The sequence below is a fragment of the Miniopterus schreibersii genome (assembly GCF_964146895.1).
Source record: "Miniopterus schreibersii genome assembly, chromosome: 7".
NCBI lineage: Eukaryota > Metazoa > Chordata > Mammalia > Chiroptera > Miniopteridae > Miniopterus > Miniopterus schreibersii.
The window spans coordinates 74,725,379-74,741,677 of record NC_138108.1 but is presented as its reverse complement, the minus strand read 5'-3'; positions in this window follow the sequence as shown (position 1 = coordinate 74,741,677).

The following is a 16,299-nucleotide window of genomic DNA, read 5'->3' as shown; positions in this document are numbered from 1 at the left end:
CACAAACATACGCACACATAAACATATATATATATATATATATATATATATATATACACACACACATATATATATAGTTCCCAAACTTGTTTGTCCAAACTCCTTAGTAAGCAATATACTTTCCATCGCACTTGGTACACAACGTCACATAAATATAGCATTTCTCATAGCAACACCCTTTCTCTTGTGTTTCACTCATATTCTTCTTTCCATTCCATTAATCCCACCATAAATTATTCTATTCTGAACCATTAAAAATCCACATTGCTATGCCTTATTTCACTGCAGTATTAATGGGTTGGCTGCAGTTTTGCAAACGGTTTATAAATCCCCGAAGCTCACCTCTGGACACTCTAGGAGTGCAGAACGGAAATTGCAGTTGGGCTAGCTAGTAGGCCTCTTATTTTATTCACCCACTTGTGTGGGCAGGTGGGGGGAGAAGGGTGTATAGAGTGTTTAATTTTTAAAAAGTTACCACTGTTAAAAAAAATTGGGATAGTTCATATAGAAGTTGATATTTTCCTTTAAAAATTTGCTCCAGTCCCCCTTGGCAGTAACCAATTTGGGCTGAACAAGGAGAGGGGGCCATGAAACCTGCATTCATTTTTTTACTTGGAGAGGCAGAGCAAGAGCTGATGGGGCTTAGACAGGATCACAGGGAAGAAGGGAGGGGGAGAAACTTGGGGGCAGTTTAAGCAGAATACGAATGAACTGACTGAGAAATCACGTTGAATTAGGCTGGAAAACCAAGACAAACAAATCATGATGTGCCTAGACTGCTGATGGTTAGGCAGGCTGAAAGACGAGTCACGAAGGTAAACTGCCCATCCCCCCATAGCTGCACACACACACACACACACACACACACACACACACGCACACACACATCTGTTTAAATAGCTATCAGTTTAAATAAATATGTGTATACTTATACACATTGTATTGTTTATATTTTAGATATTTTGTATATCACGATATTTTGTAAAAAAGACCAAAAACATTTCTACCAAGGACTAGCCCATTCTTAGAGATAGGCAGACTCAGCCAGGAACATGCCTTTGATATGCAAATTAATCAATTGCTGGAGGTGGTGTTTAAGAGGACTTGACCTACCTGTTGACCCTGGAGCTGGGCCCAGGCAATTTGAGGCTCCTCAGCCCCTCCACTGCCCTTGGGATATGTGATCTGTCCAACATTTCCACCGTGGGAGGCATTTTCAAGGATGAAGCCTTGAGGGAGCAATGTGTTGTGAGACCATCTGGGTGGTGTAAGTGACTGAACCCCATTAAGGCCTCTATATAAACTTCTAAGATTCTGGTGGGTGGGTGCAGAGATCTACTCACTTTTCTACCACCTCAGGCAAGTCCTGTAAATCAGTTCCCCTACTTAGTAAACCTGCCACCTGCCAGTCTGGAGTGTTCTGTCTTTTTCTTCAGGCTCTCCTTGCTCTTTGTATTTGGGTCAGTTTCAGGTTTTACCCTGGGAACCTCCCAGGTTTTGAACCTATGCCAATCCGGGCCATATTCTCTCTTTCTAGCCTGTGCACCCCAGGAGGCAATATTCCTCTTCCTTAATCATTCCAGGGCCAGGTACTAGGCAACTAGGGACCACTCCAATAGTTGAGAGCCCACCTAAGTTATTTAAATTAGCCAATCTAATTTAAACTGTTGACTTTTTCTGATGGAACTCCAATAACGGCTGTGACCTTGGCTCTCCCTTAGTCCTGTTCCTTCTGCCTCCTATCAGATGTTGGTGCTTTCCTATGGCATGGTGTGCCTCCTGTTTCTATAACCCTTGAGTATAATAATTTTGTTTTCCCAAGTCTCTCCCGTGTCTCTTCTTTTGGCCACACCTGACTGACCATCACACAAAAGAGCAAAGAACACACAATACATACCTACTTCTGTATCTCTATACATGCATCTGTATTCATGTGATTACACACCCAAGTAATGGGTGTGACTTTGAAATTCACATCCACTACTCTTAGGTGCAACACTTCCATATAGAAAGTGCTCAAAATTATTATTTCCTTTCTGCTGTAACTTAAATTTGTGGGCCTGGGAATGCTTTGGTAGTAGTAACAGAAGGTGGTCCCTTTTCTCTAGAGTGTAACCTTTTCCAGCAAATAGTGAGGTTTGTCAGTCATTTCCATAAGCCCTTAGAACCCACAAGTTGGGTATGTTCAAGGTGTTTAAATTGGGAAAGCAGGTCCCTGAAGTGCGTGGAAATGATTTATTTTAGGTATTGATCCCTTTCAAGAGTCATATATAAGGCTACTGATGTCAGTTTTTCTGGATTTTTAGAAGAGGAATGAGAAATGATAACTTTGGCTCAACTCTCAAAATTGGGGGTGGGAGTTATTTTAACAGTGAATTTCCAAGACCAGGTCTGGTAAACAAATGAGTATCATTAAATTGTTATTACAGCAAGTGTCTGTGAGGTTGGGAAGGTTTGGGGAGGTGGCAATGAATCAGGTGCCACTGAAAATCCTATTATCTCTCTGTTAGAGCCCATCTTAGTATCTATCAGTATATGTTTAAGTCTTCATAACTTTATTTATTTATTTATTATTTATTTTTTAATTGATCAAAATATTACAGATGTCTCTTTTTCTCCCCATTGACCCGTTACCCCCCTTTCCTTCCCCCTCCCCAGTCCCTCTCCCCACCATTGTCCGTGTCCTTGGGTTGTGCATAGATGCATATAAATTCTTTGGTTACTCTCTCCCCCTCCACCCACCCGCCCTCCTCCCTCCCTCTGACATCCGTCAGTCTCATCTATGCTTCCATGTCATTGAATCTATTCTGTTCATCAGTTTATTAAGTTCTTTAGATTCCATGTATAAGCAAGATCATGTGATGTTTGTCTTTCTCTGCCTGGCTTATTTCACTCAGCATAATATTCTCCAGGTCCATCCCTATTCACTTATTTAGCAATTACTCTGAGAATATTTATCCTAGGAGTATGTGACAGGCGCGTGCTAAGTGCTGGGAATAGAATGGTGGACAGGATCAACGCAGCTCACTTCCACGGGGCTTGCAGAGCTTACGAGGAGAAGACAGAAATGCCAACCGTTATGGTAAACTCTGCACTGACCCAGGAAGCACATGACTGGCCCACGCCCTGCTCTGAGGGCAGATGGCGCTGGGACGGGGCTTTCCTTCGATGTCCACTGTGCCCAGGCGGAGCCGGGGACGGACACGCTGCCTTGCCCTCCCTACCAGAGACATTTAAATTTAATATGGACCATGCCTTACCCTTACCATTCTTTCAATCTTATTTGAGATCCTTAAACCATAGACAAGTATTTGTAAAATTAAAAGCAGATTTGTGAGCAGTTCCTTTCATACAAAATTTAAAAAAACCCCTTCACTGGGAAAAGACATCGGATCCATTTCACAGGCCCCTTAGAGTTTGAGGAAGAAATAACTGACTGTCCAGTCACTGCCTTAGGCCTCTGGGAACTTTCGAATGCTGTTTTCTGTGAGGCTGACCGCTCTATGGTGCGTGGGAACTCAAAAAGTGCTACCTTACTGCAAATAAGTGGGGTGTCGCCCCTTCCTGTGGCTTGGGTTCTGGGACCAGGTTATGATTCTCTGTGTTTTGCACTGTTCCAAGCAGAAGGCAGGTGCTTAGGGAATGTCTTCTTCAGGGAGCTGATGGATATGGGAGTGAGACATCATTTCAGGGAGCATCGCCACCGTTCTCTGAGTCACTGTTATTGCAGTGGTTCCAGGAGCCGGACAGGGTCCAGAAGCACATAACAGAAACCTTTCTCTCAAGAAGTGTACTCACTCATTACTTAAAAGAATATCTATTCTGTGCCAGGTGCTGCTTTGGGCCCTGGGGACCAGCAGTGAACAAAACAAGCAAGGGCCTTGTTTCCAGGGAGCTTACTGCCTGGAGAGGAAGAGGCAGATATTAATGAGGTCAACTAGTGAGTGAACAAGATGATTTGATGTGGGAAGACGGTAAAACACCACGACGCAATAACAGAGAGAGATGGGTGGGGGGCAGGGCAGCGTGCTACTCAGGGCGGGAGGTATTTACATGGAGAAAAAGTCAGCTACTCAACGAACTGAGGTCAGAGAAAGGCCTGGCAAAGCCAAGCCCAATGTGTCATTAAATAGTAACAGGGCCACAAGAGCAGCTGTGCAGGGGAGAGAGGCCAGGGACGGGGCCAGGCTTGGGGAGTGACGACTGAATATAGTTAGGGGTGCGCGAGGGTGAGAACTTAAAAAAGCCAACTTCCTTTCCCTACCTTCCCCCTGAGTCATCCAGTCTCACTAGTGATGATTGAATCACAGACCGACTTCTACTTTCCCGGTATGTTGTGGAAATGAGAGTTCAGAATTGGGATTTATTTTTAATGCAGTTTTATAAAACCATTGCAAAGATAGTACCCTTCACCCAGCTTCCCCTAATATTACATTAATACTTCATGCAGCTATAGACATTTGTCAAAATTAAGACCTCAAGACTGGTAAATTACTATTAACTAAGCTACAGACTTCATTCAGATTTCACTAGATTTTCCACTTGTGTCCTTTCCCAGGACCCTACCCAAGGTACACGTTGCACGCAGAGAATTTTCTGAAATAGGATTTTTGCCATTTCCTAAGCAATCTGTGGGAAGGCATAAATAAGGGGAATGGCTACCAGCCGGAAGCTGATAATTTTCACATCTTAGCTCTTAACATGCCCTTTGTACTGATTTTTAAAAAAATTTTACACAAGCGTGTTCCAAGATCTCCCCCTGACCCCATGCTTACTCACCCCGTACTTTCCCAGGGTGGTGTTGGGGTTCACAAAGTCCTCTCATAGTAACTTTAACAACCACTGTGTCAACTTATTTCTTTAAACATTTTTGAACATAGATCACTTTGGGAGGATGAATCTAGGGAAGCAACTGCTCTACCTCAATCCTCCACCGAGATATTTTACTGCATTGAAAACTGCGAGGAGGCTGACGCTTCACCAACTAATTTTATGCAATTTATCGAACTACCTACTTGTATTAAACTTTCCTTCTCAGCCGATCTTGCCTTCTTGAAGGAAGGAATGTTATTTCATTGATCGCTAGAGACCACCCACCCTCGGAACTTTCCATTCCTTCACTCGTTCCTTCAAGCTAGTATTGACTGATCAAGGGCCATGTGCCAGGCGGTTGGCCAGGTGCTGAATAAGCCAAAGCCACTTGCTCACACTTGTGGGAGCCAAAGGCGCCTTCGTTTCTCTGCGGGCTTCCCGGGCCAGCAGCCCCTGGAGTTAAGTGGTAAACGTTTGGGTCCCTGCTGATGAGCCTCCCTGACAGCAGCGGCAGAACAGAGGCCGGGTGGCCCAGCGGGTGGCTGCCGCAGTGGCTCAGGAGAGGCCTTCTGAGGCTACGGGGCTTGCAGTGAGTTAGCTACATTCCTGAGGAAGAATGAATGTAACGGGGTAACCAGCTGCGTGTGGGGGTTAAGAGAGAGGAGGAAAGGAGGCTTCTGAAGCGTCAGCCTGGGATGTGTTCTGCAGACTACAGGAACACGAAAAGAAGTGTGGGGATGTTGGTGGGGACATTTAGTTTGAGAGGAATTACACAGGGTTTGGAAAATATAAAATGCTAAATGTTTTGATTCCAAGAGAAAAATAAAATTTAGTGTTTAAGGGCTTAGTTTTGAGTAAGACGGATATAAGCCTGAATCTACATATAGTAGATGATCCACGAATATGTCTTGAGTGAGTAAAGGTAGAAACGGATCCCTACTTGAGAAACCACGGACAGATGGGAATGACGGACTAAACGGGGGGTCGGGCCTCCTGGCAGCAGGCGAGCGGACTCAGAAGGCAAGATCGGCTGCGAAGAAAAGGAACCTGCAGGCCGGCCGTACGCAAGGCCCCTACGCAGAGCCTGCAGTCTGGCCATAATTCCATAGTTTATGACAAAATCGGCTCCTGAGAAGGGCGGGGAGGGGAGGGAGGGATCAAAGTCATGCTTTTGGAAGACTTCTCAGGTGTACTTGGGTGGGGGCGAGCTGAGAGCAGCTGGTGGCCATTTAGGAAATCTGGGAAGAAAGCAGGGGCTTCATGGTACCTGTCCAGGCTCCCGGTGGCCTCCCAGGCGCGGTGCGTCCTTCTGTCCTTCCCAGCCTTCGCTCGGTCTTGTGCAGCGGTCAGCCCCCTCCTCACCCTCCAGCAGCACCCACTCCCGAGGCTGCAGCCCCGGTGCAGGGCCGCTCACCCCCAGGGCTCCTGTGTGCCGGTGTGATTCCCGCTGACCGCCTTGCACCCTGGAGGGAGTGTAACCTCCCGAGGGTCTTTCCTGGCACCCTGTGAGCTACTCGGGGCAGGGGTGTTGCCCTTGGCTTCCTACCACGTGCTAGGCATCCAGTAAAGTGATTGCAATAAATTAATGACAGGGCGAATGGAAAGAAAAGAATGAATCAAGGGTATATTTAGAGGAGAAAACTGGGAAGGTTTACTGATGAATTGAATTATGTCACATAGACTAATGTGTTCATAGAGGGACAGTGGGGCGGTGAGCTTCTTGGGAGTAATAAATTTGGTCTGGAACAGCATCACATATGTATAATACATAGTAATATATAATGCATGTGCTTAAGTAATATATAAAATAATATACAGCATACATAAATATATAACATATAATGTAAAAATTACATACATTTTATATATTTATAAATTACATATATATTTTACCCTTTACACACATAGTTTGGAAACTATAAAATGCTAAATGTTTTGATTCCAAGAGAAAAATAAAATTTAGTGTTTAAGGGCTTGGGTTTAGTAAGACGGACGTAAGCCTGAATCCCAGCCCTGCCATTTACTGGCCATGCTGCTTTAGGCAAATGTTACCCCATTTTATCCTGAATTTTTTTTATCTGTGGAAGGGATTAGTAACAATACCCATCTCATGGAATTGTGTGAGGATTCAGTGAGTTTGCAGATGTTAAGCCCATTTAGCTTAATGCTTAGCTTTCATTAAATGACAACTGTCATTATTCATGCACGTGGAGCAAATTATATATAGGAGAGCGAGGTAGGAACAGGGACAGCCAGTTAAAACCAGTAACAGTGGAGCAGCCCTTGAGCTGGGACCTGAATTTCAAGGTGAGAAAATGAGGGACAAGGGAAATGAATCTCTCATACATTCATGTAAATCACTTTTGAGTAAGTGTAATTAAACAGCATTCATCAAAGCCTCTCATTAAAGAATTTCTGTATTTTATACAGAAAATTTGGGCTGAAATACTAACCACACTCCTGTGACTAATTGGGAGGAATATGTCCAAGTCAATCGCTTTTCTGTATCAGAGGAAAGAGAATGTGTTAGCCCCGGCCTGGGGTTATAATTGCTGGAGCCCAATGCTGCAAACAGATGCTGCACATCCATTTCTAGAAGACAGAGAAAGATACATGGTTATCAAAGGCCAAAAGCAGTATCTTCATACACCTTAACTGAACATTATACTAAAATGTGAATTTATGAGTAGCTAGCTTGATTCTCCAGCCCCTGACGGAGAACAACCTGCCGCTAACTTCCAGAGGGTTCCTCGCTTGGGCTTATGTAAAGATGCGCAGAGACCAGCTCATCCTATTTGCCAGAAGGTCTGAGTTGAATTCCTAAACGGGACCTGAGGACCTGATCTGGGGCACGAAAGGCAGAGGATGTCATAGAGTGCCAGGGCTGGGGGAATCTTGGGGTACCAGCCCCCAGAGTAGAGGCTCAGGGAGAACTGCATAGGCCTTTCTCCTGAGGATGGGGCATGCAGAGGATGCAGCTGGGTGCCCTCTGACACAAACATCAGGCTTGCTGGTCGCAGGAAACTGCATACGTGTTCTTACGTATTCCACACACATTGGAAGGAGGCAGTGAAACAGCTATCACATACCTGATTTTAGGCAAGAAAGTAATTCCACTAAAACAAAGAGGCCCGGTGCCCTCAGTATCAAGAAAGGGAATGAGGTTTGGTAGCAGTGGGATCTCTATGCCTTGTCCTATGAAGCCTGAGCCTTGCCTTGACTGGCACTTCTGGTTAGAATATTATTTAAGGCAAAAAGAAACAGGAAGGTACATTTCCTTTTGATAATTGAATACAGTAGTCTATTTGTTCATAAAATTCATTTCTTTTTTTGAAATTTTTTTATTGATTTTTAGAGAGAGGAAGAGAGAGAGAGAGACATCGATGTGAGAGTATAACATCAATCCGCTGCCTCCTGCGTGCCCCCTACGAGGGATCAAGCCCGCAACTCAGAGTAGAGGCTCAGGGAGAACTGCGAAGGCCTTTCTTCTGGGGATGGTCATGTGCCCTGACCAGGAATTGAACCAGCCACCTTTTGGTGCATGGGGCGGACAGCCAACCAACTGAGTCACACCAGTCAAGGATAAAAGTTTTCTTAATCACTATTCATGAAAAATATGAACAGGGATAGACCAAAAGAAGTACTAATGATGGCCCAGTGGCAAGGTTGGCCCAGGATTCAGGCACAAATAGAAATCCAAATAGAAATAATTTTTTTCTTTGCAATCATGAAATTTATTGGCCATCTTATCTGTCCCATAGGCATTGATTGCCCAGTACATGCTGGACGTATTTTATATCATGTATTTGTTAATCATATTAACAAATTGCATGTTTTTATCAAGTATACATTAATGGTATTAAGATGTTTATAATTAACCATTGAGTTAGCCTCAAATTTGATTTATGTAGCCTAGGATTTTACAAAAGTGTCTAACTTTTTTGGACTGGGATACTTTAAGACACATCTTGAGATTATTTCTATATTATTTGATGATTTTTCCCCCCTCACATACCTAGTCAGCCTGTAATTGGTTTGATTGATGGATCTCAGGCTCATTGGGGTGCAAATATTGTAGTTCGACTTTTTAATTCTTACCCTGCACTGTAAGATCCCTGTACCTGCTGTGTTGTGGTTCCCTTAATGATATTTCAGTGTGATTCTATAACTTTTCTGTCACCTTTAGCTATTAAAAACCCTAGTCTATTGAACATGTCAATCTCACATTCAATTAAAATCCTCCTGTTTCCTTTGGAGCAGGTGAGGTGTTTCCCCCCAAGGCTTCAAAGGGCGGAATGAAGCGTTTGCTTTCTTTGCTTTTCCTGTCTCTTGTGCCTGTCTCTTGGGCACTGCAGTAAGGAGAGGGAAGGGAAAAAATGTAGGGTCATTTAATTTATTGATTTTTCAATGGCAAGTTGGTTCTTCTTTGTTGGTTGGAAGTGCTTTCTTCTTAAACAACCACATATTGGTAGTGGGGAAGTTACTCTCCCTATTTTTCTAGCCGCTATCCCACATCCAGCTCTGTGCCTGAAGACCCGGACAGGTGGAGGCCCCAGAAGCTTCCATGGACAAGCAGCTCAGTTCTAAGTAGGCATCGTGGTCCTTCTGTGATTCACCTGTATCTTCTAGTTGACTCACGTTGTGTCTTCCTTCATGCCCATGCCTTATGTGCCAGGTAGCAGATGTCGCCAACGCGTCTACAGCATCAATCTCATCTACATTTTGTTGGAGCTAAAAGTACTGGAAAAATGAAAAATGTGCACAGTTATCTATTTTCCTTTGCCTCTTTAAGTCTTTCCTGCTTAACCTGATAACAACAAGTCTTATACTTAGTGCTTCATTGTCATGAGTTTATTTTGCAAGTTGCTGTTTATGGATTCACAAGCCTAAGACTTCCTGGAGCCAGAGTAAGGAGTACAAAGGAAAGCCGGGACTCTGACATGGTGTGCTAGTTCAGTGCGTATCTAGGTCGCTGCACTGGAGGTGTCTCTCCCCTTTATCTTGGGAAATTCCCTTTCGTAACTCTGAAACAGGAATGTGTCTTATTCTCTTCTGCCTTTTATTTGGTTTGCCTAATGTCTGCACGAGAGGGATAAACAACTGACATCCCCAATACCTGCTAAGTCTTTGAGTCCAGTCACTTAAATTTGTGTGCTTTGTTTCCTTATATGTAAAGTGGGGATGATGTTAGTACCTACCTGTGGGGTTATCAAGAGACTAAAATGGATAAGAATACATCGCACGCTTAGAACAGTCCTGTCACATACAAAAACCTTAATAAAAGCTGGCCGATGTCAATAAGATGTTCCTTTGGTGTGCTATTTTTTTAAAAAAAAAATTATCTTTATTGTTGAAAGAATTACAAATGTCCCCTTCCCCCCCACATTGACGCCTTCTACCCAGCACCCACTCCCTGCCCCAGGCCTTTACCACACTATTGTTTGTGTCCATGGGTCATGCATATATAAGTTCTTTGGTTAATCTCTCACCACCACCCTGCCCCCCCCCCCCCCCCCCGCCTTCCCTCTGAGATCCCTCAGTCTGTTCCACGCTTCTATGTCACTGGATCTGTTTTGTTCATCAGTTTATTTGACTTTCACCCTGCATAAGGCTTTCTTTGCAGACATAGAACAGCACACCAAAAACAAGGCATGGTGTGCTGTTTTATGTCTGCAAAGAAAGCCTTATGAAGGGTGAAAATAGTCAGAGAGCTCAAAAAATGTGCTTATTGAGCTCCGAGGTCTTGGTGCCAAGAGAACATCTTATTATATTAGTCTTCCAGCATGCAGTGTGATGCCTGACACATGGTCAGTACTCAGTGGGACATGCTGAATGAACCAACATGCTCTCAGGCCCTCTTTAATCCTTGGCATGCCTGATGTACATACATGTGAGTCACACAGTACAGCCCAGAGCTCAGACCCATTGTCTTGAAATTCTCCAAAGGGCAAGGGAAGAATGAAGCCTCTTAGAGGCACATAATTTAAACTATAAAGCACCAAGGACCTGTTGTATTAGATCACCTCTCCACAGCCTTCACCATCTACTTGAAACCTGTCAAAGAGTCTTGCTGAGAATCTACTTCCATATTTCCTACTTGAAGTAGCATTTAAACTGCAGATCTTTCTACTTGCTGTCAAGGCTAGCAAGTAGGGTCAACTGAATAATGAACAGATTAATCAAAACTTCAGATGCTGCCTCTAGCTCATAACTTATAGATGACAGGCTTGTAATCCTTAAAATCATAATTTTCCCTGGGGTGTAGGGTTTTTCTATGATAAGCTATTCTTTTTTTTCAACATGAAAATTCTCAATAAAAGGAATACAATCTCCTTTTCTTCAATCGAATGCACATCAATTCTTAACACACATTCAGCTAAAAAACATGTTTAAAAAGTCACAATGATGACTTCTGGTCAAAGTGGTACTGTAGGTAAATCCAGTACTTGAATTGTCCCACAACCACGTCAAAATTACAACTAAATTACAGAACAACCATCATTCAGAACAGCCTGAAATCTTGTTGAACAGAAATCTTGCAACTAAGGATATAAAGAAGAAACTGAATCAAGACTGGTAGGAGGGGTGGAGACATGGAATGGGCTGGTCCCACACCCAAGTGTGGTGGTTTAAAATCGGGAGGGATATCTTGGCTGTGGAAGTCCCGCCTGAGGAGTGAGTGGTTCCAGCCCCACGCCAGGCTTCCCAGCCCAGGGTTTCAGGGCCAGGAAGAGAAGTTCCCATAGCTTCTGCCTGTAAAAACCAGTGGTGATTGAGGCTGAGGGAGACAAGGAATGCTGGAGTCCCAGGCAGTTCCTCTTAAAAGGCCCACACACAGACTTACTTGGACTCACTTACTCTGAGCTCCGGCGCTGGGCCAGCAGCTTGAAAGGAACCAGAGACATAAGGAGAGAAACTGAATTGTCTGGTGTCAAGATGAGAGCTGAGGGGGCAGCTTTCAGCCAGACAAAAATGCTGGCAGAGGCCATTTTTCCTCTTCTAAGCTCTCCCCTAACAAAACAGGCAGGCAAGCACCATCTCTGAGTCTTCATCAACCTGGCTCATATAGTTTGCCTGCTCTGGTGATTCCCCACCCAACTTGTTGGCACACCCAAGCAGTTTCCAGTAGCTTTTCCATACAGATGGCCACTTTGCCTCATCCTTAAGACTTTCCTAAAATCTCTCAAACAAGCAACATTTGGCCTGTGTATGCCATACCTCTTGCTAAATTTCTCCAGACTTGGCACTAGCAGCAGCTTGCCTTGGTTCCCAGTTGGCCTCTCCTGGGCATCTCTAAGTGCAGCATGAGTAGCAGCCATCTGCAGATTGCTCTGTAGCTCATGCCATGTGGCCCCAGGCAGGGCACAGGTGAGGCTGAACTCACACCTCCTGGGAAGCCCCAGAGCCAGTCCCCCAGGTTCAGGCCATGCTGTATTACAACCCTGCCACTTACAAATAACACACTCAATGGGTAGACTCAGTGAGCACCAAAGCCCCACTGAAGCAAGTCCTGCTCTGTATAGTCAACTCCTTCACAAACTCAGACCCTCTGCTGTAGTCTCAGCTGATCCTCACAGCCAAAAGGCCTGGGAAGTCAATCCCTCCCAGTAACATGGCAACAGCAATCAAGACTCAACTACAACAGGAAAGTGAACATAGCTCACACAGGGGCACCCCTGGAGTGCCCGGCTCAGGTGACTGGGGAGGCAGTGCCACTGTGCCCTACAGGACACCTACTACACACGGTCACTGTACCAAGTCTGGCAGATTGTAACAGCTCTACTTAATCCATAGAAACAAATATAGGGAAGCAGGCAAAATGCAGAGACAAAGAAACAAGTCCTAAATGAAAGAACAGAAGAAATATCCAGAAAAAGAACAAAATAAAATGGTGGCAAGCTAACTACCAGATACAGAGTTCAAATCACTGGTTAAAAGGATGCCCAAGGAACTTGTTGAGGACTTCAAGGAACTTAGTGAGAACTTCAACAACATGAAAAAGGACATGCAAACCATAAAAAAAGAACCAGTGAGAAATTAAGGCTACACCAACTGAAGTCAAGAATAATTTATAGAGAATCAACAGCAGAGTAGATGAAGCCAAGAATCAAATCAGTGATTTGTAAATAAGAAAGCAAAAAACAACCAATCAGAACAGCAAAAAGAACAAAGAATCCAAAGAAATGGGAATAGTGTAAGGTGCCTCTGGGACAACTTCAAGTGTATCAACATTTGCTTCATGGGGGTGCTGGAAGAAGAGAGAGAGCAAGATATTGAAAACCTATTTGAAAAAATAATGACAGAAAACTTCCCTAAGCTTGAGAAAGAAATAGATATACAAGTCCAGGAAGTGCAGAGAGTCCCAAACAAGATGAACCAAGAGGCCCACACCAAATACATTATAATGAAAATGAAAAAGGTTAAAGGCAAAGAGAGAATCTTAAAAGCAGCAAGAGAAAAGCAGTTAGTTACCAAGGGGCCTCCCATACGACTGTCAGCTGATTTCTCAACAGAAACCTTGCAGGCCAGAAGGGAGTGGGAAGAAATACTCAAAGTGATGAAAAGCAAGGACCTACAACCAAGATTACTCTACCCAGCAAAGCTAGCATTTAGAATCAAAGGACATACAAGGAGCTTCCCAGGCAAGAAAAGGCTAAAGGAGTTCATCACCACCAAACCACTATTACATGAAATGTCAAAGGGTCTTCTTTAAGAAGAAGAAAAAAAAGCATATAAAAAATATGAACAATGAAATGGTAATAAATATATATCGATCTACAATTGAATCTAAAAAAAAAAAATAATAAACAAGCAGAACAGAGACGGACTCATAGATACAGAGAACATTTTGATGGTTGCCAGATGGGAGGGGTATTGGGGTGATGGGTAAAATGGTAAAGGGGTTAAGTTGTTACAAATTAGTCATGGGGATGTAAAGTATAGCAAAGGGAATATAGTCAGTGATATTCTAATAACTATTTATGGTGTCAGATGGGTACAAGATTTATTGGGATGATCACTTAATAAGTTATACAATGTCTAATCACTGGGGTGTACACCTGAAACTAATATAATATTGTATGTCAACTGTAATTGAAAAATAAAAAAAGTGATTAAAAAAGTCACAATGAAAAATTGATTCATACACATACACACACAAAGAGAAATATGGGCTAAACCTGTAGACTTAGCTCACTGTTTTTAGCTCATAAAGTAACTTCTGGCCAAGAAGTCACTCAGGAACGTGAAGTTTGCCATTAAGTGATTATGGAGGTTGTTTTAACATTTTTAGTTCACAATCTGCTCTTAAACAAATGTCTAAGAAAACACACCCATCACTATCCAAGTTCTGCAAAGTATTGAAGGCCTTAAGAATTTGGATTTCTGTGACTGAAACAATATATTAAATCACACTATTTTTAACAGCTTTCAGAGTGGGATAAATATGTCATATAAATGTTTGTGTGTCTCAGAGTCTTTGATTATGAACCTTCCAAGAAGCTTAAGTGCTAAAAAGTTATCAGACAATAGTTTTTTATACAAAAAACAGTATCATGACATTTATAATGAAACATAAATTTCCCACTCTAGTGTTGATTCCGTGGCAAGTTCTTTCAGCTTTCTAAGTTTTCTTCTCATAGATAGGTATTTCTCAGTAATTTACTTATTGCTACATCTTAACTTAAAAATTTTGACTTTCTATAATGATAGGAGTCTTTCCCTCTCTTAAATAGGACCTCACCTTAATCCTTCCTGATACATTTGTTACTGTTCTTAATTATTAATTTATGCTTACTTCATTGTACACAGGTAAACATTATTCATGACAGAAGCATGCAGCTTAATTGACATTTTAATTGTCTTGTTTTCACTTAATTTATTACCCACATATTTTAAATTTTAAAACATATTGCAATATCATGGAAATTTCATAACCATGAAATTATCCTTTTACCCAGAGCAATTCCTTCTGGAATTCTATCCTACTGCTTCAATATTGTCAGTTTGCTCTTTGGATCTATTACCTGATGCTGAAATTATCAATAAATTGGGAAAGATTTATATGTCTTAACAAATAATATCCTTATAAGTCATAAGAAGTGTGTTGGGAAGAGATACTTACACCTATATCACTTATAATGAGGAGGCTCCTGAGATCTGATACCAAAAAGTATCTTTCTTCTCATGAGTGACTTGTGTTAAAATAAGTCTCTACTAGCTCATCACAAATCCAGCATGGTTTTGGCTAGTTTTCAATGGGTTTTGTAATTTGGAATAACCCAGTCATTCTTTCTGGTCCTAATAATCACATGAAATAAAGCAATAGTGATCTGAATACATTTCTGGGTGCCTAATGGCCCTGGACACTCGTATTACTTGTGAATAACCTGATGGTAGTAAATTGAACTGGAAGCTCTTTTGCCAGATCAGTTTTCAAGACAAACTTGTATTCTGGTCCTTTCACTATATTTGAGGGCCTATTACAAACTGTGCAGTTTAGCTCTTACTTTGGCATTGTCATAAATAAAGTACAAGCTTAACTTGGTAGTTCTCAAGAAAAAAGAAGATGTATTACATTTAATAGATCTTATGAACTGGATGTTTGTGTAAGCCCATTGGCTGTCCTGGATTCTTGTTAGTGCCTTTTCTGGAACAAGTGAAGAGCCAGACATAGAGCTATTTGCTCTTGCCGTATCCAGCAGTAGAGGAATCACGTTCAGTGATTCATTCTGCAAAATCCATTGAGTGCCTACTGTGCTGGCACCATGCAAAGCACTTGGAACACCATGATGGGCAGGGATTGGCACGAGAGACTCAAGCCTCACAAATCTGGTGAGTAGAGCTGTCCTTTAAGATACTTACCACGTTTCAGATCTTTATGTGAAATCAGATACTACATTCAGTTCCATTAAAACTGTGATTTCTTCAACCCCCACAGTTTCTTTATAGACAAATGTTTTTGTGATGTGAAATAAACTTGAAGTTTAATTTGAAGACTGCTTACGGCCCCTGGAGGAATATCTAGTCAGAATTAAGTTACTGAACTGACTTTGTTTCTGTAACTGGTCATTCGATATAACTGAGTCATGTGCCTTTACGGTTTGCTTGCCTGTGTGCATGTCTTAGGCTTTCTCCAATAAATGCATTTAGTGCATTCTTTTACCCAGTGTTGTGATAATATCAGCCAATGTCAGTTTGCTAAAACGGCTGCTACTAGCAGGGCTCTAAAATGCCAGGGATGTACGTATCATCTCAGAGTGGATTTAACAGTTTATTTCTGGAGACCACTTCTTTCATTCAGGGAACTCCAGGACCATTGGAGTTAAGTGAGGAGCACGGATTTTGTGTTTATGTGTGTGTGGGGTGAAGCATATTTTCTGTGCCAGTACTTATGAATATGTATTTTATAAAAGTTCTTTTAAGGGTATAGGAGTCAATCCAAATATGTGCATTGAAAGTTACTGGTAGATAATGGTTCTTAGACTG